This window comes from Triturus cristatus, chromosome 12 (assembly GCF_964204655.1).
Source record: "Triturus cristatus chromosome 12, aTriCri1.1, whole genome shotgun sequence".
NCBI lineage: Eukaryota > Metazoa > Chordata > Amphibia > Caudata > Salamandridae > Triturus > Triturus cristatus.
The window spans coordinates 73522028-73549861 of record NC_140595.1 but is presented as its reverse complement, the minus strand read 5'-3'; the positions used below and the strand labels follow the sequence as shown (position 1 = coordinate 73549861).

General features: G+C 47.8%; 1 protein-coding gene across 1 annotated transcript in view; it reads left to right on the top strand.

Annotated features, from left to right (window-relative positions):
* Positions 1 to 13775: 13775 nt before the first annotated feature.
* LOC146772567 (uncharacterized) overlaps positions 13776 to 27834 on the top strand; it is a 29925-nt gene continuing 15866 nt past the window's right edge. Inside the window, exon 1 of the mRNA XM_085639608.1 lies at positions 13776 to 13939. The gene's annotated coding sequence lies outside the window, so the exon portion shown is untranslated. The remainder of the gene's footprint in view (positions 13940 to 27834) is intronic.

Here is a 27834-nt window from a genome sequence, read left to right as displayed (position 1 = left end):
CTGATATTTTGCGCTGCAAACAATAGTGCCAAAAATCCTTGGCGATTTCTGCAAGAATCCGTGACTTCATCCCGCCCAGCTTGTTCACGTATCGGACTGCCGATACGTTGTCCATCCGTAAGAGGATACAGCAGTTTGTCTTCTGGGGGGAGAGACTGTGAATTGCAAACGAGCCTGCCAGGATCTCCAGACAATTGATATGTATGGAAAGCTCTTCCGAAGACCACCGACTCCCTGTCGAAATCGGACTGCAGCGGGCTCCCCAGCCCCAGCGGCTGGCGTCTAATTCGATCACTATCTCGGAACTCGATCCGAATATGGCTCTGTCATTCCATGACTCCATGGGATCTAACCACCATGACATCTCCCACCTCGCTTCCTCGAAAAGAGGAATCTGTTCTGCCTATCCGAGGCCTTTGTGGAGATGCTGGCTCTTCAAGTGCTGGAGTGCTCGATAATGCAGAGGTTCTGGAAATATAGCCTGGATCAATGAAGCTAACAGGCCCACAACTCGGGCCACCGCCCTCAAGGATACAATCCGCTTGTTCACAATCAATCTCAATTCTTTCTTGATTGCTCTAATCTTTTTCGTGGGAAGGAGAAGCTGGCAGCTCCGAGAGTCGACCTGAAAACCCAGGAATTCTATAGATTGCATGGGGGACGGAATGGACTTCTGAGGGTTCACCACGAAACCCAGGCTCTGAAGAAAGTCGATTGCCCACTCTAGGTGCATGAGTACCAGTTGAGGGCAACGGGCCATGATAATGATGTCGTCTAGATAGACGATCAAGCGAACTCCCCGAGCTTGCAACGACTCCATGACTGGGCGTAGGAGTTTCGTGAAGCACCAAGGTGCCGATGAAAGTCCGAAGGGAAGGACCTTGTACTCGTAGCAGATGCCCTGCCAGAGACACTGAAGAAACTGCCTCACCCCACGCTCCCACTCCACCTGACTCTGCTTCGGGCACGAAGCGCCCTGCAGGGGAGGCTAGTGCGCTCCCAATAACCGTGAGAGCACTACAAGACACCATGCGCTGGGGAGCGCCGCGCTGAACACTGAAGGCTACCGCAAGGTAAATAAGGACTGCAAGCCTGCATAAATTACCAAAAACGGTTCAAGCACAGTAAATACATAAAGAGCATAAGCGTAAACACTCAATCCAATAGTTATGAACCCAAACCCATACACTACCACATAAAGGGAATAGTAAGGGAAGAGGCACTTAACTGGCTGCGAAGCAGCAAAGAAAGAGGAAGTGATTACCTCTGTGAGACCTTATATAGGGTACTCTCTATGGTTATGGGGCACCTAGTTCTCATGGGAGTTGTAGTTTTATGAATAAAAAAGTTTGTTTTTTGGCTGCTGTCTAATAAATGCAAAGAAATTAGAAGCATAATCGGAGCCTCCGGTCCTGACATAGAATCACAGGGGACATTAGAATAACTGATGGACTGTGATTGGTGGAACTATGGGGTCAAGATCAATGAGGCTCGTGGGAAATGTAGTTTAAAGTTTGTTTAATGTTGATTGGCTGCTGTATTTTTGCCAGTAAAGAAAGAGATGCCTAATGCAGAGTCTCCGGCCCTGACAGAGAATTATTTCACCACATCATATTTCTCTAATTAAAACTATACAGTACTAACAAACTAACACATTTCCTAGTGGAGTGATACATGCTATACTGTATGGGAAAGCCGGGTGGGATAATTGTTGACGAGCACTGCGGCATGCAAGTGTTGGTGTAACGCGTGATTGGCCTTTGCAGAGTGTTATGAAGAGAGTCTAGAACGCCCATTTACTGTTGACCCTCAGGGGTTCGCAAGAGAGCCGTTCCAGGATCAATTTTCTATCAATCAGCAATGAGGAATAATCCAGCCAGAGTAAAGACTCTCAGGCACAACCTTAGAGAGAGAATGGAGCAGTGTGTGGGCATGCACTAGTTATGGAAAGCCAATGCCTTAGGTCACAATGAGGCAAGCAGGCCCATGAACAAAATAATCGGGACAGACAAGACAGACGTGGCATGTCACAGATCAAGAAGGGTCTTGTGCAATTCCCAACATTTCCAAGTATATTTGTGTCTTTCCTTGCTAGGGTGCAGGTCAGAGTGACAAATGGGTAGTCTGCTGCATGCCCTCGTTGCAGGCAGCCATGCATTGTTTTGGAGATTTATAATGCTATGCAGAGCTATATTTTGAGTTCTAAACACTGCTAAAATAGTATTCGCGACCCCATCCGAATTATGAGATGCGAAGGAACACCATGATAGTTTTACTTTCTATACAGATTTCAGCAGCTGAACACAGCTGAAATGTCAATTAGAAAGTCTTGGGAAAGTGAAGACTTACTGATTTCTCTGTAATTCCTATTTGTTATTGGACCTTCAGGTTTCAACTCATAATGGGCTGAATTTCCCTCACACCCGGACATACCAGTACTCCAGCTATCAATAATTCCATGGCTGGAGAAACATTGGCCAATTTTCCTGGCCACTCGTATTTTGGGTTAAAGTGATCTTAAACCTATATGTTGCACTTGGCGAAGCAGACAGGACTTCTAACCAATCGATTTTGGGGACTACTACCTCTGCAGACCCCGAGTGTGGCAAAGGGCCCAGAATACCAGCATTCCAAGCACCAGGAGGTGGGGCTTACACCATCGAGCTAAAAGCACATCAGCAATCCCGCTTCGAGGGACATCTAGCCAAGCGGTGTTGGGGTCTACTACCCTTGCAGACCCTGAGTGTGCCATGGGAGCCGAAATACCAGCATTCCAAGCGCCAGGAGGCGCGTTTGCAGACTGTGGCACCAGGTGGCGGGCTTATACCATCGCGCTAATAGCGCATCAGCAATCCTGCTCCGTGGAATGAGCCCAAGCAAAGCTCGGCCCAAGGGCGGTGCCGTCCTGTGCCCGTCAGTGCCAGGACTAGCTGAGGCTGAGCCACCTCCCTTGGCCCCAGTCGGACATCTCCTGTTCCCCACTGGTAAGACTCTCCACCTCATTTTAATAGTGCCAATATCGGCCACACTCACCAGCCCTCCCGCAGCAACATACAGGTAGCATAAATAAGCAGACAAGACAACTTTTTGGTGGAGAAAATTGCTGCAGTTTTATTAGCATACCAAATATGCCAACATGGTGGGTTATCTTACAGGCGATCCAAAGGCAAGCCGCCCCTCGCGGCCTATCACCTGATGGGCCAACTTGCATTGTGGTGTTAGCCAATCGGTGCTTAGCGGTTGTGGTGAGGGGATAGCCCCTCCCACTTCCGGTGAAACATTGGTCCACCATATAACTCACGCCCCCCCCCCCCTACGAGGGGCGGAGCGTTCAAGCGCCCCCGGTTGTACAGGTTTCCAACCGCCCGTAGGACAGATGGGGCGCCGTCGCACCCCAGGGTCCACCGCACAGACTTCCTGGGGATATACGGCCTCAGCACCCTTTGTGCTCCTGAAGAGGGTACCCCTGAGTACCTTTCCACCTCTGGATCGCCATGTAACTCCGCCTGCAACACAAATAAAAAGATTAGAACATCCTTCCTCCCCTCACCCTGATCGCCGGGTAAGCGGATGGGAGGGAGTCGGCGTCAGGGCGAGGGGACAAAGAGGCCGCCAGGGGGTCGGGGGAGGACTATATACCTCTCCCTGAAACCCCCCATGGCCGGAAGTGACGCGTGGGACCCCAGCAGGGGTCTCAGCCAAAAGACTAGGCTGCCCAGTGTGCCATTTGTGGCACTAAAGGGGCCGCCCTCTTATGAGGGTCCCCTGCGGGGACTGTCGGTCAGCCCGCAATTCTGCACCTTACCAGCAGATTATCCACAGTCTCCTGATTTGGCTTTGCCCTCAGCCCTCCTTTTCACTCAGTACTCAGCTTGAGGAGGAAGCTGGGCCCGTCCACCTTTCTTGTGTTTTGCGTTTATACTGGTGGTTGTGTGGAGTTCGCAGGGGATACTCCAGCTTTCTGGTAGGTGGATTATGTTGCATCTTCAAACAGCTTTACTCCTTGTTGTGCTTTTGATTATTTGGATTTAAGCTCTCTGACCCATCCAGCCTTGGGTTTTTATGTGGATTATATACTTTATTCCTAATGCGCACTAAACGTCCACAAATATTATTGTGGTGTGCTAGCAATCCGATTATCTGGGTTTCAAGCGAGGTCACGTTCCCTGCCAACACTTTTACTTTTAGATGGATTGCATGAACCTGTATAGGCTATGGGGAAACGTAGAATACCTCCCGGTACGACCAAGTCTTCCTCGTCTACTACCATGGGTGCCTTTTTACAATGTGTTGTAGGGGCAATCGAGAAAGAGATTGCCCTGGCTGAGCGCCATCCAACTTTCTCCTCTACTGTTTCATCATCTTCTGGAGTTGTTTCTTCTGCTTCTCTGGATTTGGATTTGGGAGGGTTAGCCTCTGCTCCCCCCTCACCTGCTATGTTACCCTGCTGCTCAACTTTTACTGCACTGACGGTGTCCACATCGGGTGGATGATGTTATTATTGACGATGGAGCAGAGGATAAAAGGATGGAGCTTGGTGTACAGAACAAGACATCTGGTGCAGGGGGGAAAAGGAAGCGTCCTGCGGTTGTCACTAAATCTAAGCGCCCTAGGGCTAGCGGTAACCAAAGACCTGTGGAAAATGATTCCAAGGACAAGGATTCGCTGGAATGTCTGTTGAATTCTCTGTACATTTAGTTAATTGCTGTTCTGGTTGCCAAATTGGAACAAATTAACTCATTTCTAGCTAGCATCGAATTGAAACTCAACCAGCATCACCCTTCCCAACGCCTGTGCTTCTATCAGTCCTCCCTATATCGATTCTGTGCAGTCTGGCCAAACCTCAAGCAGTGCAAACTTTCAAACTTTAAAGTAAAAAATGTAACTCTTAGCATCCAGTTTCAACCCTCAACATATCGTGAAGGCTCGTCCTTGTGTTTCTATCTCTGAAGCAGGCTCAACAACTCCTCTTTTTCCACCCTGAGGGTCATCGCCCACCAATAGACTGAGCGAGAGGGCTCTACAACCTTCAAATGATATGCTCTTATGTCAAACTATGATGTACCTGTGCGAGATCACATATACGCCAATACCATCGGCAGTGAAAGATGTGATGTATGTAATAATCTCAAATGCCAATAAAAATGTTTTACATTAAAAAAAAAAACTCCTCTTTTTCCAGTGGAGAAAAGGGTGGCTAGTGGTGGGACTGTGTAACTAATCACTCAGTCACAGGATGTCTGTTCTGCTGGGCCTATTAACAGCAATTCTGGGTGCATACACAGTAATTCTGGACTGGAGTCGCTCCCTCCTCAGCCCAAAGCTACAATCCTTAATTTACCACTGGATGCTACCCCCATGTTGTCGTGCTAGACAATGTACCTCCACTCAAGCCTGGTATCTTTGGAAAACTTTACCCAATTGAAGAACAAGGTACTACATTGACTAAGCCTAAATTCATCGCTGGGGATTCGAGTAGGGAGGTGGATTAATATGGTCCAGTGGGTTAGCTAGTTGGGCAATAAATAATGTGAAACCCTTCGATGGAGACTATGTGGTCATAAATTTCAACAGACCGTTTGTGGCTGGGAAAAGTCTTGCATCAGTCAGGTGCCCCAATGCCAGTGGCCCAAAAAACGGAACTGGAATGGCATGGGGAGCAAAAAAACGATGGATTTAGGTCCAAATCTATATACTGGGGTGAATGTTTGACATTGTGCAGCATTCTGTTCATCAATTATTCTTTTTGCAGTGGCCCATTCTTCTCCATCACAGCCCTACCCCTCAGTTTTTCTACAGACCTGCTTCTGTAAGCTGTCCTCCCAAGCCATATCCGTGGGAGTTTCCAATGCAAACTGTGAATCCCAGAAGGGGTTTTCATGCTTAGTGTGAACTGGGTCCCTCCAATAGATATGAACCTCTGTCTGTCTTGGACAACTGTGATTGGCTGGCTAGATCTGACGACTTGTCCACTAAATGTGACTTTAAATGTATATTTTGAAGTGTGGCTGGTATCTTAAGCAAAGTGAACAACTCTGAGTGGTGTAATATAATTCATTGTTTCAATATTGTTTGCTTGCAGGAAATTTGGTGTAGGGACATAGTCCAGATTTTAGGGTTTTTCTCGATCCATACCCCAGCCAAAAATTCTGGAGGCGGCCATCTTAGAGGCGGCCTCTTAACTTTAGTATCAACTTCCTTTCGAAGGAGGATCATTACGACCTATCTGGGGTCACCTCATTTACAAAGCATACTCATCAGGTATGAACCGAAGCTGGTTCTTGTAGTTGTTAATTTTTATCACAATAACTTTGTTTCAACTCAAGTTAGTATTGCACTCTCCCTTGAGCAAACATTAAGCCACCTCTTTGAAGATCTTGATTTCGATTACTTCATAATTTGGGGAGGAGATTTCAATTGTAGATTGTGTCATGTTACAGATCCTGCGGTTTGTGGCCGGTACAGGTGGAATGCTGATCTTTCCCTTCATTTTACACATACTCCTTGTGGGGAAATATTAAATTTATTACTGAGAAAGCTGTCTCAGCATTTAATGGTAGAGCTAAATAGTCATATTGATAATAAGCCTATTCCCTTTTCGGGAAAAGGCAAAGGTAGCCTTTTTGACTTTATAGCACTATCTCAGTCCTATAGTCCAAAGAATATTGTTTTTGCAATCCCTTTAAATTGCCTTAGCGATCACTATTCCCTATGCTTGTATATTGATACTGGCAAGGTTAATTAACCTTTGGCTGCCCTTAACACCCCATTGGAATACAATCCAAACAGGGGGTGTAGGAAGCTGGGTTTCTGTTGCAGTAACCCCCCCACTTTTTGCCAGATTTCTGATGCACTTTAACTTGATGTGCCCTGGGTCCCTGCCAATCAGGTTCCCAGGGCCTGTGTTCTTTCCCAAAACTGTACCTTGTACCCCCAATTGACACCTCTCTGGCCATAAGTCAGTCCCTTGTAAAAAGGTACCATGACCAGGTAAGGCCTCTAAGGACTGCAGCACATATTGTGTCACCCTTAGAGGTCCTGTACATTAACATACACACATTGCCATTGCAGGCTGCGTGTTTTGGTGCAGAGGAAAGTGAAGAGTTGACAGGGCACACATACCTGTGTGCCACGCCTGCCACCCACTGCCTATGGTATAGGTAAGACACCTCTCTATCTGGGTGCACTGTACCACTGGTGAGGGTACAGTTGCATGAGCACTGTACCCCTACAGTGTCTAAGTCCATTCTTAGACATTGTAAGTGCAGTAAAGCCATAAAGGGTATATGGTCTGTGAGTTTGCCATTACAAACTCCATAGCACCATAATGGCCTTACTAAATTCTGGGAAGTTTGGTATCAAACTTCTCAGCATAATAAATCCACACTGATGCTGGTGTGGGATTTATTATGCAATGCACTCAGAGGGCATCTTAGAGATGTCCCCTGAAAAACTACCAGCCCCTGGTGGGTTCCCTCACTGTTAAACACCAGCCTGCCACCACGCGACATGTTTCTGGACCCCTGGGGTAGAAGCCTTTGCACCCTGAGCCCAAAAACATAGCCTTTCCTGGGTGGAGGTGTTCACACCTCCCCCAGGTAATGAAGAACCATCAATGGCAGCGGAGCTTCAAAGGCCTTGCCACCTTTGTAACGCGAGTGAATGTGTGACGTTACAACGCATACATTTACAACGCATGCCTTTACAACACAGTTTTTACATCGCAACATCCTTTACAATGCATACATTTACATCGCATACCACTACAACAAATTTTTTTAAACTACATTTACAACGCATTCCATTACATCGCATCATACCTTTACAACGCATACCATTACAACGCATACCATTATGTTGCATTTAAGGTAAGTGTTGGATAGTGTAGGGGTAAAAATTACTATTCTAACTCCAGGGGGTGCAACAGTAGGGTAAGTGTTGGATAGTGTAGGGGTAAAAATTACTATTCTAACTCCAGGGGCAGCAACATTAGTGTAACTGTACGATAGTGTAGGGGTAAAAATTACTATTCTAACTCCAGGAGGTGCAACAGTAGGGTAAGTGTTGGATAGTGTAGGGGTACTATGCGTTGTAATGGTATGCGTTGTAATGACATGAGATGCAATGCCGGCGTTGTAGTAACGTGTTGTAGTTTCATGTGTTGTAGTGACATGCAATGTAATGGATGCGTTGTAGTGACATGTGTTGTAAAGGATGTTGCGATGTAATGACTGCGTTGTAAATGTAGTGCGATGTAATGACAGCGTTGTAAAGGTTGTTTCCGAACGCGAGCCCCAGCCTTTCCTGCTATCAGGAGCAGGCCCCCTTCCTGTCTCCCTTTCTTTTTGGCAGGAAGACAGGCAGTAAAAATTAGCACAGCCCAGAAGGTGTGCCCACCTCTACCAACCCCACCCCTCAGGTGGGGAAAGTGAGGTGAAGCCCATTCTTCAGTGCTTGCCATCTTGCAGGTGGCATGCACTCTCCAATCAGGATTAGGGATTGTGCCCACTCCCCCACGTGGGATGAGCACTCCAAGGGTGTGGTCACCCTAAGGTCTGTAGCCCATTGGCTACTGACCTCGAGAACCTTAAAATGCCCCCTAAATACAGGATTTAGGGGAAAGACCTGAACCAAGCTGACAGATTCCCGCAACCTAAGAAGAAGAAGGACAAAAGAAGACACCCAGCAGAGGAGACTGCAGAGAAGAACTGACTTGGCCCCGGCCCTACCGGCCCGTCTGCAGTTTCCAAAGAAGATCTTGTGCCAAAAGTCATCTTGTCCTGCAGCCAGCAACCTCCAGAACCCCTGGGAGAACTGACTGCCTTCAACAAAGACCGGATCTCCTGTGAACAGCATCTCTGTTCAAAAGAAACAGCCAAGAAAGACTCTGAGCCTGCTGAGGACATAGAAACCCGACGCCTGGAACAACCAGTTCACCCGACACCTACGGCCCGAGTCCAAGTGGCCCACCAGTTCCATTGAGGTCCCCCAGCGCTCCAGAGTCCGAGTCCACCGTGGGTTGACCCCTCCAGGACTCCCCGACGTCGCCTGCAGACTCTGCACAGAGACCCACCTAACAGCGAGTGGCCCAGTAAGGTGAAATCCGACCTTAAAAGACACTCCTGCATCCAGCCACCCTGCGCCCTGGAGAAGAGAACCCGAGGTGCACCTATGTCCCCGAATCCTCCAACTTACCTGCCCAGCTGTTGGTTCCTCCTGAAAGACTTCCTGGACTGAGCCTGCAGCTAAAAAACAAAACCTGCAATCCCCATTGAAAACAACAGGGCACCTGACGCCAAAACAGCACCCTGCACCCGGCCGTCCCTGTGCCACTGTGGGTGCACCGTGTGTGCTAAACCGGATCCCCCTTTTACCTGAGCCTAACACCAGGAGCTTTGCTCCTACAACCTTGTAGACTGCTTGTGAGCAGCCACCAACCGGAGGCCCCCTATCCCCAATTGGATAACATTGGGCCTCAGCACTCTGCACCTGGCCGCCCTAGTGCTGCTGGGGGTGCTTTGAGAGTGCATCCTTGACCTTGGGGGAACCGTGGTTCTAACCCCAGAATACCAACTCAAAAACCTAAGTACTTACCGTTAAATTGATAACACTGTTTTCTCCGATAGGACTGCATTGACTGCTTTTCAAAATCTTTTTAAGTGTGGAGTTGGTTTGTATGAAATCTTGAAAAACAGCAATGTATAAAAACTGAATTTACTTACTTTTTCTCTAGGAAATGCCCCAGTGTGATATCTAGGCATATCACACTGAGTAGAAAGAGTAATCTTAAAAGTAACTGTAAAGTAATTTTGACTGTTGACTTACCTGTAAACAAACCAATTGCATCCAATTGCATTTCAATTGTATCTCAACTGCAATATACCTGCAAAGTATTCTTTCACTTACTTGCACCAGGCCTTGCTTGGTTCTAGAAATAAAAATAACTAAATAATATTTGTTATACAAACAAATTGGACTGAGTTCAGTCTTTGAGTGTGTGATATCATTTCTTGTCTGAGGGGGTACAATAAATGCCTAACACTACCCTCTGATAAAGCCTTACTGCTTGCCCACACTACCACAAATAAAGAGTAAGGTATTATCTACTTTTACCTCTGCCTACCTTTGGGTTTCCACTGGACTCTGTGCACACTATAACTTACTTTGGTATAGTATATACAGAGCCAGCTTCCTACAGGGGGGTTTACGTAAACGGGCCACGTTGGATTCTCATCTTATTCTTGAGGTTCTATTCAAAGTAAACAAAGGTCCAGTCTTAACTTGCTTAGATGATGAGTTAAAACCTAAGGTCATGCTAAAAGCATTTGAGAAAATCTGCCAATCAATTCCTAACCTCCTCACAATTCAATGCAGGAGGGAGGGCGAAAGCAGGTCCCATTGATGGTTTGATAGAAACTGCTCCAAGGCACAACATAGGATCCTTTTGCATGGTCTAAAACAAGCCATTTCACAAAGGAAGAATGACTTCTGAGCCGAAGCTTGGGGTAAACTATACGATGCCAGCTCAATTAAGGATTTTCGCCTCTTTTGGAAGACTGTAAATAACTCCTTCCTCAAAGACGCTCACAATACACAGTTAGACGTTGTCATTCCCCCTCAAGAATGGTTTGATCATAAGCTATATAACTGCAGTGATTGAGTTGATAGCTACTCTGAACAAGGTCTTCCCACACTGATCAGTAATAGCTTGGAGATTTTTCCGCCTAGCTGTTGTGAGGTTGCCTGTGCCTTAAACTGCACTCAGAGAAATAAGGCCCCCAACCCTGACGGGGTACCTGTGAATCTTTTTATAGATAGCCATGACCTGTGGGTCTCACTTCTCATAAATATCCTGAGAAGTGTGGTGATCAAAGGTTCCCCCAAATCTTGGTTGGCCTCAGACATAATACCTATTTTTAAAAAAGGCAAATGATTCATCCCCCGCTTCTGCTAATAGATACCACAAGCAAACTCATTGTCAGAATCCTCCTTGAGCGTCTTGAAGCAAGCGTAACTGAGAAGGGCTTTTTTCTCTTATAAAGTATAGGTTTAGACAGGGTTTGGGCTCCTCAGAGCAATGCCTCAATCTTCACCTGGTCATTTCTAAATACACCATGGCCAAGAGTGGTCAATCCACCTTGGCATTATGGACTTCAGCATTGGATTGTGTGGACAGGGGGAAACTCTGGACCAAGATGGTGAATATGGGTTTTGATTCTGCATTGGTACATTTTCTCGCCTCTATGCATAATGGTGTGATGGGGCGGGAGAGGTATGGGAAGAATAGTGAACGTAGCAATCAAATTTAAATAAAACGAGGTGTTAGGCAGAGGCTCATATTGGCCCCTTTAGAAGTCGAGCCTGGGTAGCGCATCCGCCGTTCTGCGCCGCATGCTGTATTCAGGTATGGACTTGAAGCTCTGCCCACTCTCTACTCATATTTTTCATTGGCTTGTGTCACTTTCCTTTGTAAACTGTGGCTTTTCATTGGTCAATAGGCTTAGTAGTCCCTACTTAGTACTGCCTTGTCTCATTTTGTAACCTCCCATGAGGACACCCCCTGTTACATGTGTTGTTACTCTGCAGGCTGTAATTACTGCCTCGAAGCACTATTTTGTTTAATGGTTTTCACCTGCCTGCTGTTGCAGGCAGGACATGCTCTCCAGCAACGCTTTCTGTTTTTTTTCATAGAATGGCATGCCACACTGATACAGTGGCAGCTGCACCTCTGGTTTATTGGCGGGACCGAACGTGGCTGCTGGTTTTTTCCTTTTCTGTTTCTTTACTTTTGTTTTGTTTACAAGTGCCCCGTGCCGCGCTTTGACTTTAATGGCAGCCGGGCCCCTTTCATTAGACGAGCCACGTCCAAAGAAAGGTGCGTGGCCGCTATTAAAGTGAAAGCGCGGCATGGGGCACTTTTACAAACATATGCTTTTTTTTTTAAAGCGCCCCATACCGCGCTTTCACTTTAATGGCGGCCGCGCCCCTTTCTTTAGACGAGCCGCGTGTAATGAAAGGGACGCAGCCGCCATTAAAGTGAAAGCGCAGCATGAGGCTCTTTTACAAAAAAAAGCATTTGTAATGCAATAGGTCTCGCATTTGCGAGAGTTCATGCTATTGGCAGTGTAAATGACATTGCCTTATATTTATCTGTTTTAAAAACAACACATAAATAAAAGGCATTGTCATCTGCAATGCCAATAGCTCAAACTCTCATAAATGCGAGACCTATTGCATTGCAAATGCTTGTTTATTTTGTATTTATATAAATGATCTTGAGGATTTTCTTAATGCAAAAGTGGTTGATGTCCCAAAGGTTGGTTCCAGGAAGCTACCAACTCTTTTATACGCAGACGATTGTGTTTTAATTGCTAGGATTGGAATATCTCTACAAAGATTACTCAACAAGTTCTATCTTTTTATGAATGATTTGGGCCTTAAGACAAATACTACAAAATCACATGTTATGGTTATAGGGAATACTTGCTCCGCTCTTATACCCCAATATATAAATGGTGAGAAAATTTCATATGTTTCTTCTTTTTCCTATTTCGGTGTTCAATTTGAAAATAGATGTGCAGGGTCTCACCTGATTAATACCAGGTAATAAAACCTAGAGCAATCTACTGAAGCAGTTGTTAGATGTTCAAGGAGGCTAGGCAACAAACCCCTGACCTCCATGATTGATATATATAATGCAGGATGTCTTGCCTTGGCGACATTTGGAGCAGGGGTGTGGGGTTACCGTAATGTAGATGCCCTTCAGGTGTCGGAAAATAATTTTTTAAGAAGATTGTTGTACATCCCTAATAGTCTTCCTATATATCTTTGCCTTGCAGAATTGGGACTTGTCCCGTTAGCAGACTATGTTAAAGCAGCACCCATATTATTATTGAGATCCTTATGGGTTAAAAAGAAACTCTGTTTAATCAGGCCTTAATCAATAACTATTAATCTTTAGACAAAGCACAGAATATCCCGTGGTTATGTTAAGTAAACTGTAATTCTTTAAATGCATGGAAGGTTGGGAGGTGGGGATGTTTTACCGTTGTGGGCATTCTACTGGTAACTTACTAAAGGACCAGATGTACTTCTCCTGAATAAACCTCTTTGAAATATTCATCGTTTCCTACTTCATGATTATTTGTGTCGGATACTTTACTTACATAAAGGACCATCTGGCCCTGTTGGGGAGAGAAGATTGTTATAGAAAACCAACAATAATAGTGTCTATCCCTAAAAAAAACCACCCCAAACATGATCTGTTTGCCATATTTACTGAACAAAGGCTAGAGCGTGAGTCCAAAGAGAAGTGGGTAACAAAATGTCTCCCTCTTGTCACCATCTTGTCTATATAAAGGGAGCACTTGCATATATTTTCATTTCAGTGATATCGTCTGTATCTGGTTATTTTAAGGAGGTTTTATTAGTCTGATACCTATATAATGTATGTGTTTTAGCCATTTGTCACAGATATATCTCCCTATGATGTACTGGTGCCTGTTGTCATTCAACATCACATCCTGTGTAATATGACACTAGTACATACCTATTAAGAGTTTTGAAAACTTGTCAGCTCTGCTACATAGGATCTTTCAAGATATGCTTTAGCCAATTTCGCCACCTTGTGATTGTCTTACTTCGAACAATGGAGAGAACGGATGGTTGGCAAATGGGGACTAACACCAAGTGCTAACCCAGGCACAAACGATAAACTACATGTACCCTCTACCCACAGTCACCCGGAACCGGAAGTCATCGGTCTCCACATCTCTTCAGCCGCAAGTAGCGGGACAAGCCTGTGTGCTGCAGAGGGAGAAAGGAGCCGTTGTCGCTGCTTTTATTTCACATATTAGGAACCTCCCGGCGGCAGCTTTGCACCGGTACAGTTTATTCAGGAAGACAGTCGCTGGAAATATCTGAACTGGGATTGTTTTAGGTACGGTGAATACTTAGTTACTGAATTCGCCGTTTATTTATCGTATTTTTTTTTTTACATAGCGCTAACTTTATCCAAAGGTGTGAGACCGCTTTACAATAGAACCAGTTACATTGCATAAGGACTCCAGAGTACATGCATTGCATATCTATATAATGAAGCAGTCTGCTCAGTACTCATATAGCATTTGGATCTGATATCAAAACGGCATAAAGTACTAACTGTTTTGAAGCGTTTAATGGGACACGCCATCATTGACGTTTGCACTGATATATTTTTTAGATGTTTATAGAGCGACTCAGTGATATGTGTTTCTTCGCATCAAAAAATTATATCGAGCAGTGACGCAGCCTTTTTTTTATTAACTTTATTGCAACCCACGTTCCTAAGAGTTAGAGCCAATTCTTGTCAAAACATCGCTCGAGGGGACTTGTGAACTATTAATTATTTGTACATCGCATTTCATTACTGTCAACCTATTGAACAAAATGCAGGTGATGTCTGGAAGTAATCCAGTTAGCCGGAGATGGCAGTAATACCACCCACTCCTTAATAACTTTTTTTGCATTTTAAACGATGTAAACGTGAGTTGTTACTTAGTTTAGCTGTACTTAATTTATCACCTTTGATGATATCCCTAGCTGACCCTGCCAGGATCTGAACTTGTGATCGGCAATGAGGTCCTAACCAGTGTATGTTCTGATATAATTATTATTATTATTATTTTTTTTTTTTCCCACTAGTAAGTATTTTGAAGATATTTATTTCACTGTATCATACAGTATGTTCTAAAGAAAATAACAATAGCATCATGCATTTACGGTGTACAATGAGTACTGCAACTAATTGTATCTCAAGAACTAAGCCTATTGCAGGTTAATAATAGCACCGTTTGTTTGCACAGCAAAATATAAATGATACATAAATTGACGTCGCCTATCCAATCGAGAGTCTGGATAGTAATTTATTTATTTATTTTATTTTTTTTAAAGTTCAAAAACCTTTATTGACAAAAGGAGGATACACAGGGCGGAGTCCGCCGTTCATAGATCACAGACAAAGGGCCTCCAGTCGGGCAGGACCCTGCACTGTAAATTACACAGCCGTTCAGCCGACATCCCGGGGGACCGGCGGCGTCATAAATACCCAACGTAAGACAAGGTCACTCTGTAAAGCCTGGCTGCGTAATGCAGTGATGCCCCAGCAGGCCTATGTAGTGGTCCGGGTGGAATCCGTCTTGCCGAAGGCTGTCCTCCAGAACTGGCGGATCCAACCACTACCTCATGAGGTCTATACACAACTCAAACACTCACCCTCCACCCCTCCCCACGCACGCACAATGTCGATTCTACCATAACTACCTCGCCTGTGTGTGTCCATTGTCTCGACGGACACGATCAGCCAGCCGCAGCACTCCGCACCCGTCAGACAGCCCACCACTCTGCTCTGTACGGTTACTCGCTCGGTGCCTCCGCTACGCAGACCCCTTCGGGCCTACTACCAGCCCTCTCACACGGCCATCCAAAAAACAACCAGCGCGGCACACAAACCCGCACCTCACATCCACACATTCACCCTGGGTCAAGGTCAGATGTCAATGCGCCCTCCGCAGGAGCACGCGGTAGTTGCGCCACCTCCTGGGAGCTCCCTCCAACCGCCTGCTCCGGGGCCCCAGCCGTAAGATACGTTCTGTATAATCCCCAGAAATTTTTGGGGCGACTCTTTGGCGGCAGCAATTCACTATATATCTCAGCCTGTGTGCTGCAATACAGCATGTCGCTGGCCCAACGCTTCTTGGTGGGGAGGGGCCCCCTCATCCAACAGATTGCAACAACTCTTCTAGCGACAAGTAACGCAATGTCAACCAGGCGCCGCAAGGCCACCGGAAGAGGCCGGGAGTACCCCAGCAGTGCTAAGGCTGGGTTGGGGGCCACCGCAGTGCCCAGAACACGGCTCAGCTCCAAGAACACCTCAGTCCAAAACTTAGCGACTCCCGGGCAGTGCCAAGCCATTTGAATAAAGTCAGCCACTGGGAAATGGCAGCGCTCGCACTCCGCAGAAGTCCGGAGCCCATACCGATGTAGTCTTTCCGGGGTATAATACACCCTCTGAAGGAACTTAAAGTGCACCAACCTGTGCCGACCGTTGAGAGATATCGTCTTGGTGCTGAGACAGCAATACCGCCACATCTCGTCCGTAATCTCTAAATGGAGGTCTTCCTGCCAGGCCAACCGCGCCGTGACAGACTGACGCTCTGGTCGCCGGTCTACTATTCTTTTAAGGTTCGAGATCAATTTGGGCGGTGCGGTCGTTTTGATAATGTAGGTGAGTTCCGGTATCTCCTGAGGCTCCGCCATGCCGGGGCCCAGCGCCGCCGACAACGCCAGCCGGACCCTATGGAACTGAAAGCGCTGCAGGAGAGTGGGGGTGGATGGGACCGTCCCAAGCTGGTCCCACGTTTTGGCAATTCCGCCCACAAATAGGTCCTCCATCCGCGTAATACCTAGTACATTTAATGCCTGGACAACTCCCCTCTCCCTTAATGGGGGAAGCCATACCACCCACTCCACCAGCAGCAGCGGTGAGTAGAGCAATGCGCAGCCATGCGCCTTCATCAGCGCCCGCCATGCATGCGTCGTGGTTTTGAGGGAGTCCAGACGCCCCACCGAGCGATCCGCGGGCAGGAGGGCGACCGCAGGCAACGGAAGGGGGTCCGCGAACAGACGTTCCAAGATAACGTGGGGGACATCCGCACTAGCATGTATCCACGCGTGTAGGTACGCCGCCTGAGCGACCCTATAATAACTCTCCAGGTCCGGGGCCCCCAGACCCCCCCTGTCATACGGAAGAGTGAGCACCTTCCACTGTACTCTAGGCTGTTTGCCCCCCCAGGCCAGCTTGATCAGGGTTTGAGTTAGCTGCTTAAAGAAGGCCTTGGACAATACTATGGGGATGTTGGTGAAAAGAAACAAGAATCTCGGCAAGACGACCATCTTCATGATGGCTATTCTGCCCATCAGGGAAAACGGAAGTCGATTCCACGACTCCACATCTTCCTCCAATTTGGCATACGCAACTCCATAATTTTCTCTAAGGAGCACCTCAGGGTCTTTATGTAGCCGGATCCCTAGGTACCGGACCGAGTCCATTGTCCACTGCAGTGGATAGTCCATAGGAAACTGGGTCGTAACCGGCGTCAGTGGAAACGCCAACGACTTGTTCCAATTCACCCTAAGGCCTGACAGCGCGCCGAACTGGACCACCTCCCGTAATATTGACGAAAGGTTCTCCTCCGGGTCCCGAACGTAGAGCAGTGTGTCGTCTGCATATGTGGAAATACCAATTTGGTAAGTGGGGAAATTAATGCCCTCGTACCGATGGTACTCCCTGATAGCACACGCCAGTGGTTCCGCCACCAGGGCATAGAGGATGGGAGAGAGAGGGCAGCCCTGCCTAGTCCCTCTGCTGATCCCGAAGGCATCTGTAACCCGGTCGCCCATGCGAAGCCTGGCCGTCGGTTGATAATATAATGCTCCCAACATCTGCAGAAAGGGCTCCCCCATTCCTACCTTCCGTAACACACGCACCATAAAGGGCCATTCCACGGAGTCAAACGCTTTTTCCATATCAAGGAAAATGGCCAAAGCCTTGTTTTCCGGGCGCACATGCTGCATTGTCCCCAGTATCGTACGAATGTTATATGTGAGATTTCTGGCAGGGATAAATCCCGCCTGCTCAGGCGCCACAAGTTCCGGCACCAGCAGCGCCAAACGCGTGGCTAGCACCTTAGCATATAACTTCGCATCGACTTAAGAAGTGAGAGCGGCCGGTAGGACCCACACTGGTCAGGTGGCCTACCTGGTTTCAAAATGGTTACGAGAAGCGCTTCGCGCATAGAGTGCGGCATGCATCCCTCCTGGCATATACTATCAAATAAGGTGATCAGATGGGGGAGGAGCTTATCCTGGAAAGTTTTATAAAAAGTCACCGTTAGCCCATCAGCTCCAGGGGCGCTACCAGCCTTCATTCCAGCGAGTGCTTCCAGGATCTCATCCTGCTGTATGGGGAGCGACAGGAACTCCCGCTGGGAGTCGGTTAGAAAAGGCATTTTGATATAGCTGAGGTAGTCCTCTATTTCCTCCTCCATCTGCGTTACCCTGGCGGTGTAAAGCCCCGCATAGTAGTTCCTAAACTCAGCGCCGATCTCCGCTTCACCTGTGACCACTGCACCATCCCCAGTCACCAACTCGTCAATGACCAGGGGTGTCCGACTATTACGCAACATCCTCGCAAGTAGAGCGCCTGGGCGCTCACTCTCCCCATACGTGCGGGCCGTGGCATACTTGCCCATATGTTGCACCTCCCGGTCGGCTTCCGCATGATACTCCGTAACTAACGCTTGGATCTGAGTCTCTACAGCGGGGTCGGGAGACAACCGTTGTCGCTCTTCCAGCTGCCCCAACTGGGTCTCTATCACCTTAAGTCTCCCACGTATAAATTTCAGTACCCCGGAGTGCTTGGACATGGCCATGCCTCTGATGTAGGCTTTAAACGAGTCCCAGACCGTATGGAGACTCTGAACGGAGCCCAGATTGGTGGCGAAGAAGGACTCTATATCCTCCGCCAATTCGCCCCGGAACACCTCGTCTAGTAGCGAATACGGCGGAAAACGCCACGTAAACGGAGGGATACGCTGAACCGAGGTGTCTAATAGTAGGAGCAGCGGCGAGTGATCCGAAAGAGTACGGGGGAGGACCGCACAGCCCCTGACCATCGCGAGTAACGACCGTGACATTAGCCAATAATCAATTCTGGTGTGGACGTCGTAATGCGCGGAGTAGTGTGTATACCCCCCCCTACCCTGGTGTCTAAGTCGCCAGACATCCACTAAATCAAGCCTGGTGAGCTCAGCCTGCATGCATAAAGCCGACGCCGCCGGGCGACGTGTCGGACCCGAGGAGCGATCCAAAGCCGGGTCAAACGTGAAATTAAAATCGCCCCCCCACACCATGCGGGCGTGTGCATAGCGGCGGCAGCTATCAGCCAGCGCTGCATAGAACTCAGGGTTCTCGTAATTAGGTCCGTACACGTTGACTACCACTAGGTCATGGCCTTTCCCAACGCAACGGGCGATCAGATAACGCCCATCCGAGTCAGCCTCCAGTACCGACAGCGCCAATTTGGAGCGAGGGTTCACCCAGGTGACCACCCCCCTGGAGTGTGAGGTGAAGCCGGCCGCAACACTGGTTCCCGCCAGGCCTCTTGCCTTAAGCATGCAGCTCGTAAGAGGGAGGTGTGTCTCCTGGAGGAGCGCAAGATCTATATTATGTCTATGCAAGTAATTCAGTACTTTCCTCAATTTACGGAAATCGTTCAAACCCCTCACATTCCATGTCAATGCTCTCAGGGACGCCGCGCCTATATCACCGGTCAAGTCCCCAGGGTCACCCATAGCAAAAACCCGTGCTACAGCAATGACGTCCACACAGACCAGAGTACCACGCAGCCAGCCGACCACAACCAGGCACTTCAATCTTGGTTCCAAGCAAGGCAGCAAACAACCCACAATTCCACAGTACGTGCGCCCCCCCACCTCCAACCCCAACCCACCCACAGCCGACCACCCCCAACCTGGCCAGACAGCACTCCCACACACCCCCCCCGCCCCCCAGAACCACAAACACACCCCTCAAACATCACTCCAACAAACCTCACCAGCTCCCCACTGAACTACTGCGCTAGGGTCGAGGTTACTAGGCACTGCAATAATCACAATCTGGCAAGACGCCAGGCAGTAGCTCGTCTCCGCCGCCCCGCCCCCAAGTAACCGAGCTGCATAGCGAGCTACGCTAAGTCTCCTGTTGGGTTATAAGTGGTCCCCCTACGGCGCTCAGCTGTGGTCAACCTCACTGCCCACCAGGATAACACAGTTAGCTCCGCCAGGCCCGCTCCCCAGGGGACGCCCCACCCAGGATCACAAATCAACAAGGCCAAACGGCAAGGCTCCCAACACTAGTTTGATGGGGGGGTCCCCGCTCGATGACACACAACCTGAGGGCCAGCAAACGGCAAGCCCAACCCAGTGTCAAATCGCCGGAGGGCAAATGTCCAGGGCCTCGTAAGGGCCCAACACTATTTTCGAGGCAGCCACGAACGTAACGGCAGGAGAGGCACCCTGCAACGCGCAAGTGCCGGTACCACCAGCGGCAACAGTCAGATCAAGCTCAATTCTCCCACAGCGTAGGGAATCCCCCGCCCGGAAGTCCTGACTGAACAGTCTAAATGTGGGCCATGTACAAACTCCCCACAGTTCTTAGTCTTGACCCTCCAGCCCCGAGGTCCCCTCCAAGTGTCCCCCAAAGCTCTGGGGCTATTCTGCCGCTCCCTTGACCATACCTTCAGGGATTTCTGAAGTTCCCTCGGGTCAGTGAAGAAATGCGAGTGCCCCTGCCTGTTGATCCGGAGCCTCGCCGGATAGAGCATGGCGTAGTCCAGGCCGAGGTCCCGAAGCTGTTGTTTATACGGTGCAAACTGACGCCTCTCCTCCTGGACCTTCGCAGTAAAGTGTGGGAAGATCGAGATATCCATGCCCTCGTATTGCAGCTTGCCTTTCTCTCTGGCCATCCGAAGAGCCACGTCCCTGTCCCTGTAATTCAGGAGCTTCGCGATGATCGGCCGCGCCGGCGCCCCTGGCCGAGGGCGCGGGCCGAGCGACCTGTGAGCCCTCTCGACCACGAACATCGGAGAGAACACATCCTCACCCAGCAAGGCACGCAGCAGTTTCTCAATGAAGAGCTCCATCTTCCCAGTCGAGGTCGATTCCGCAACACCCGTTATGCGAATGTTCGAACGTCGTGAACGGGCCTCCAAGTCCTCTGACTTATCCTGAATGACCTGTAGAAGCTTGCTGAGTTGTTTACGGTCCGCGTCCCACTCTGTTTGGGCCTCTTCCACCTGCGAGACTCTCCTCTCCGCGTTGTCCAACCGCTCCGCATTCTTGTCTACACGCTCCGACATCCGGTCCATACGATAGGTGAGGGCATCTAATTTAGCGTCAATTGCGGTCAGGCTGCCCTGCAGGCCCTTCTCCATCACCACCAGCATCGCCTTGATGTCCGCGCCTGCCGGGGCCTCCGCTCCTGCTCCGCCATCCGGAGTCCCCGGTGCCGCGCCAGTGCCAGCAGCCCCCTTCGGTCTGCGCGGATCAAAGGATAGCTTGGGCTGTGTTTTGTCGCCTTTACCCATGGCTATGCCTCTCTGTCGCCGCTCCGCCAGAACCACGGCCACCAGTCAGTGCGCCACTGCGCAATCCGGGCAGAAGAAATGTAAAGAGGCACCCAGACCGGACCACCAAATCTCCTCCGGCGCTGACCCCTCCAGTCACTCCTGCGAAAGGCGCGGCGCCTCAAGGTCTCTTCGCCAGGGGTACGCTCGCTACTCACGGCAGTCCAGTCAGCCCCCCGGGGCGCCCTTCCATGTGCGCCTGGCACCACGACCCAGCCGGGCCAGTCAGGGCGCTACTCCCCCGGGATCAGCCCGGTGAGCAACACTGCGCCCAGCGGCCCAGCACTCCCAGGCTCCCCCACCGGAACACTCCAGCTCCCGGGAGGCACAGCAATGCACTTGTCCAGAGTCGCCGCCCGGACTTCCGCGCGTCGTCAGCTCCCGCGACTCCTCCGCCCCCGCCGGAGCCCAGCGGACCACCTCAAGGGCTGCACCAAAGAGCACTGTCGCACGTCGTTGCCGACGGGCCCCGAACGGCCGCACAGGACAGGGGGCACTCAGGACTCCAACGCAACTCAGGTAGGGCCGCAGTCGCCAGTCACAGCAGGGCCAAAGGGGGGAGGGGGACGGCTCGCACTCCGTAGCTCTAGCGGGGGCACCCCCGAGCTGTCCTCACCTCCGCCGATCAAGCCGCCGCCCCTCCGTCGAAGTCGCCGAGAGACCGGTCTATGTCCCTCCGGGCAGCCGCACGTCGGCTCACGCAGCACAGGCAGCCACAGACTCCAGCCCGGGGATCGAGGCCCAGGTCAGCGTGTGCTCCGTCACCACTCGCCGGCGCTCCGGCCGTAACCCCCGTAGCCGGCAGGAAGGCACAGCTCAGGTCACCAGCTGCTGCAGGGCTTCCCCCGTCCGTAAATCACTGCAGCTCGGCAGCAAAGGATAGTTGGACGGATAAAAACGAGGAGCGGGGCGGAGAGCTCCGCGCTCACACGTCCGCCATCAACGCCAGCAGGCTCCGCCCCCCTCGTTCTGATTTTATTTTTAGGGTTTTTATTCCAGATCCGTCAGCAACACACCTGTAATCAGGGTTTAGAAAAAGTGGAAGTGTTGTCTCTAAAAAGGGCATGGCTTATTGGATTCATTTGCGTGGCTTAAACACAAACTACTTTTATGTGATTCCCACAGTATGACAACCGACCGGTATTTTGGTTCCTTTAAGCTTTCTGTTATTGCACCGAGACATATAACAGAGCAACTTACATACACTGAAAACCAGCCAGGACTATTGCTTTGGAAAGATGTTGGATGCTTAATATAAATGAGTAACAACAGTAATTTTCTTGTAGTAGTAGTAGTAGTAATAAATCTTTATTCGATTATGAATCATAAAAGATAAAAAACATAAGTTCTACATAAATACATTAAAAACATTAAGCTATACATTCCACCATAATACGCTCAGATTGCACAATCTATAAGACATTAAATACAATTTAGGGGAAAGGAAGCCAACCTAGATGTCGCATCATTTTAAATTAGTCACACATCATTTTATTCCAATATAGGGCTGCTTTTAAATAGGCCGTAACCGCCAGTATCACCACATGATCAGGTAATAACTGTAAATATAAAAAGGTGTATTGCAATTGGACGAAACCCCGGGATTTTAAAAGCGGTATTAAATACTTTTTGACATAAAATTTCATCAAATGTACAAAATAAAAACTAATGTGTCAAGGTTTGGGGGAGCACCTGTCACAAGGACAAGTTAAGAGTGCAATTTTCTTGTAAATATTACTGAAAATGTTACAACTCTGAAATTGGGAGACAGTGAATTAAGCAATTCTGAGGCCTTTGGAATGGGTAGTGGTCTTCAGAGTGCCCCAGTCATTCCCTTTAAAATTACGCTATGTTACACGTACGCCTTTTTTCTCACCATATCTCCTCCATCTGCATATCTTACTCCACATCTCTTTTCTTTTCAGCTCCATCTTTTCACTTCTCTTCTGAATACACTTCCTTGCATGTCCTTCATTATCACAAAACGTATAACACCCCCACTCACCTATAAGCAGTGCATTTTCTCTTACCGTGTCTATATTTTGGCAACAGCCTACTTCCTTGAAGCACATTTACACAGAATTTCATTTGTGATTGCAATATGTCACCATTGCTCTGTTCACTTTGCAGAGAACCAAGGATTTGATGACCATGTATTCTGAACACCTTCTGAGAACCTCACACTGCCTTCAGCCTCAACTCCAGACCTCTCAATCATGGCTCATTATAAACCCCTATAGGCAATGCAGTACAGCGTGTGCCCTTTAAAAGTAATATGCTGCATAAAAGAAATACAGAAACACAACATCCTGGAAATATCTAACACTCTTAGGGGTCTGTAAAACATGTGAAATATAAAAAGGAACTAAATCACTGACATGGATTAAAGTTATTTACATGAATTGTTCTTAAACCTATCAATGTTTTGCCAGTAAAGTTAAGGGCACGAATATAGGGCCTGATGAGGACTCGTTTCAATGTCATTTTTTAATTAACTACAGGGTCTGACACGCAGAGAGACCTGATCAGCTTAATGTTCTGCTTCTAACAATGTAGTTGTTATGGACACCACGTCCTCTCTTTCATAAAATCAAGAACCTATATGTAATTGTAGGCCCACAATCCCTGTGACTACATGTTATTGCTTCAGGACCACATTGGTTTCCTTGCTTATTATTATATAGTGCAACCCTTGCCTAAGGTTAACAGATAGGTTTGTCACCTAGCCAGATGACCAATATTTTAATGTCACAACTGGTACAAAAAATAGCGAAAATGCCGGTATTTTCCTACCGTATCAGTAGATGCTTCAAACAGTAAATATAAAAATCAAAGCACTTTAAATTCTGTTCTAGAGGTGCCTTAATAATCCCTGACTTATAAGTAAAGTAAACCAAGAAAGAAAGGCCATATAAAAAGATTTTTCATAAAGTTCAATTTAAGTATTATGTTCGGCCCTTCCAGGATCATAAAATGTAAATAAATGGCAGCAGTAGTAGTAGTAACTTTATTCGGTAGCCAAGTACCATCAAAGTATACAAACATATAACATTACAATAAATACATCAGAGTACATATTCAAAATGACTTCCAGCACAGTTCAATTTCTCTGTTTTTTGCAGCAAATAGAGGATTATCAAAATTCTCTCTCTTCCGTTATTATGAACACTTAAAACAGAAGCTATGGACAGGCTAAGCTGGGTGCAAATACTGCAAGACACTTTAAAACATATAAAATTTACCTTAATACTTGATACATAGAATATATAAAATTGATACAATTAAGATCAGAGAATAATTAAAAAGAATTAATCTAAACACTAGAAATCAAATTTAGCAATCTACTGTGTTTATACAAGACTGCCTGTAAGAATTTGCTCGCTTTTTAAGATTCTAAGAGCCACTAAATATTTGTCCACCTTCATATTTTGACACAAGGGAATAATCCATTTCCGGCGTGGGCAGTGGTAATGAGTACAGAAAAATAGTATATGTGCCTCGTTCTCATCTCCCAGGCCACACGCTGGACAAATACTAAAACTAGAGACCTTGTGTCATTTATTAGTTAGAGATCTCAAAGGTAGAGTACCAAATCTAAAGCGAATATAAAGGCTTTTGGCTAGGGGAGAGGAAACAAAATCTAAAAATTCCTCAAAACGGGGAAAAAGGTTTAATGTCTAAAAATCTACTTGTCCGTGTGCCAATTTGCTGGTCTTGGATATAAACCCAGTAGCTAGATTTCATAATGCTAAGATCAATTTTGCTCACATTTTCCGGGTTAGTCCAAAATCTTGTTAGGCCCAGTTGAATGAACCAATTGGAAACATGTTTACCCAGGATATCGACTTGGCACCCCTAATGGAGAGAACTTCAACCAAACAATCTCTAAATTCCTTTAGCTCAGGGGTGACAAAAGCCGGATCCAATAAACAAGTGGTCTTAGAGCAGCTAGATCTTCAATTCGTTTGAGTCCTAAATCCAAGAACAGGGGGTTAGAGGTGTACTGTTGGGAACAAAGACAAGCCGTCCGACAAATCTATTTTCTGTGGCAGAAAGTGGGGAAACATCAGCACGTCCCCAAATTTCAGCTCCATATAGAGCAGCCCCTTGTGCCTTGCCGCAGTAAACCTCTATAGCCAGCGAAACAGCACGAGAGCTTGTTTGTCTATGCAGTCTACTAATAGCATTTGCTCTATGCTCAAGTAGTAGCATGCTTTTCCTGAGCTGATCATTCCACTTCAGGCTCTCCATTACCTTGACTCCTAAATAATCAAAACTCTTCACCCTCTCCAGTGTTTCCTTCCCAACACGTACTGCTACGTTTTTCTCCACTCCCTTCCCAAACACCATGAACTTGGTTTTACTAGCATTGAGCTCCAGACCCCTTGAGAAACAGAAATCTGTGAATTGGTCAACAAGGAGCTGGAGTCTTGGAGATGAGAAGGGAGTCGTCGGCAAACAAGAGCATCGGCACCTTGATGCCGTTCTGTGTAGGAGAATCATGTCCACCACTTCATTTATATAGAGGGTAAAGAGCGTAGGGGCAAAGACACCCCCTTGTCGCACCCCCTGCTGTATAGGAATGCATTCAGTTAGCTCTCCTGCAAGCCCACACCACACCTGAGCAAAATTGTTACTATGCAGTTTGGACATGAGATGGACCAGGTTCCCAGGAACTCCCATCCTATTTAAGGTGAGCCATAGGTTAGAACGGGGAATAAGATCAAAGGCAGCCCTAAGATCAATAAACGCCACATAGAGCTTCTGTTGTTGAAGTAAAATATATTTCCAGTATAATGTGGCAAATCTGGGAACTTGATCTATAGTGCTCTTCTTAGGGCAAAAACCTGCTTGAAGGGGTGACATGATGTTATTTGTGTCTACCCAGTGTAACAACTTATCAAGTATTTGCCTTGCAAAGATCTTCTGGGCGTTATCAATTAGGCTTATTGGCCTATAGTTTGAGGGCTCGCAAGCGTTGCCCTTCTTAAGTATTGTAACGATCTCTGCCCCCCTCCAAAAATCAGGTATCTCTCCCCCTCGTGCTATAGCATTGGCAAGTAGATTAAAATATCAGATTCTGATTTATATAGATCCCCTGTGATCTTATCAGGTCCCGGTGCCTTAGCGATTTTTATTGCGGGGATGGCATTAGCAGTATCTTCTAAGCTAAAGATAATCGCTGAACCATAAGATTCTAAGGTATCACAGCAGGACAAATCCATAGAACATCTTATGTTACCACATGTACTTGAGGGGGGCATCAGTCGGAAACTCATACAGATTAGAAAAATGAGATACCCACTTATCAGCCGGTATATGATGTTGGTAACTCTTTGCATTGTTATTTGAATTTGAATTGAATTTAAAATTATTTATACAGCGCACGTACACCAGCGGTTTCATGGCGCTACAGCTGACAGAGGACTGGGCAGGGGAGCTGGAGCTAAGTAAGAGAAAAATAAACTGTTAATGAATTAATTGAAGAATTTAGCAAAAAGATGTGCCTTGAGCTGTTTCCGGAAATGCGGGTAGAGGGTTGAAGCTCTAAGCTCGAAAGGCAGAGAGTTCCAGAGGACCAGGGCGAGGGTCGCAAACTTCGAGCTTCCCCATTTCTTTCTCCGGAACCGTGGGACTGTAAGAAGGGATTGGGTAGATGAACGCAGTTCCCTAGATGGAACATAAGGGATAATCTCAGATGAGATGAAAGCCGGTGCCGTGCCCAGTCGAGCTTGACAGGTGATGGAGGCAAGCTTAAACTGGACACGAGCAAGCACAGGAAGCCAATGTAAGGACTTTAGGAGGGGGGTGATGTGGTGGGACTTTGGAAGTTTAAACACCAGGCGCGCCGCCTGGTTTTGGATCTGCTGCAAACGCCGGAGACTATATGCGGGTATACCCGCATATAGGGGGTTGCCATAATCCAGGCGGGATACGACCATGGCCAGGGTGATCAATTTTAAAGCATCAAATGAGAAAAAACGGGACACCTTGCGTATAGTGCGCAGTGAAAGAAAGGAGGAAGAAACCACAGAGCTGACCTGGGAGTGAAGGGTGAGTTGAGAATTGAGCTTAATGCCTAAAGTTTTGACTGAGGTGGAAGGAACAGGTGGGGGACCTAGGGAAGGCGGCCAGAAGAGAGGGGACCAAGGGTTGGATGAGCCACCCGTCAACACCAGCTCGGTCTTGTCTGGGTTGAGTTTTAGATGGTTGTGGTTCATCCAGTCCCGGATATGAGTCATGATGGTTTGAAAATTAAGAACAGAATCGGGGGAAGAGGAAAGATTGAAGACAAGCTGGAGGTCGTCCGCATAATTAAATACGGCGACCTCCATTTGTTGCAACGAAAAAATCAGAGGGGAAATATAAAGATTAAATAAAAGGGGGGAAAGGGAGGAGCCTTGGGGGACCCCGCACTGAACATTGCGAAAGTCCGCAGTAAAATCACCCAGGCGAACTGCCTGGGTACGGTCCCTCAGGAAGGAGGATAACCAAACCAACGTGGTGCCCCCGATCCCCGCCGCCCCGACACGGGAAAGTAAGATGGAATGATCCACCGTGTCAAAGGCGGCTGAGAGATCGAGGAGGACCAAGGCCTGGGGTTGGTTGGT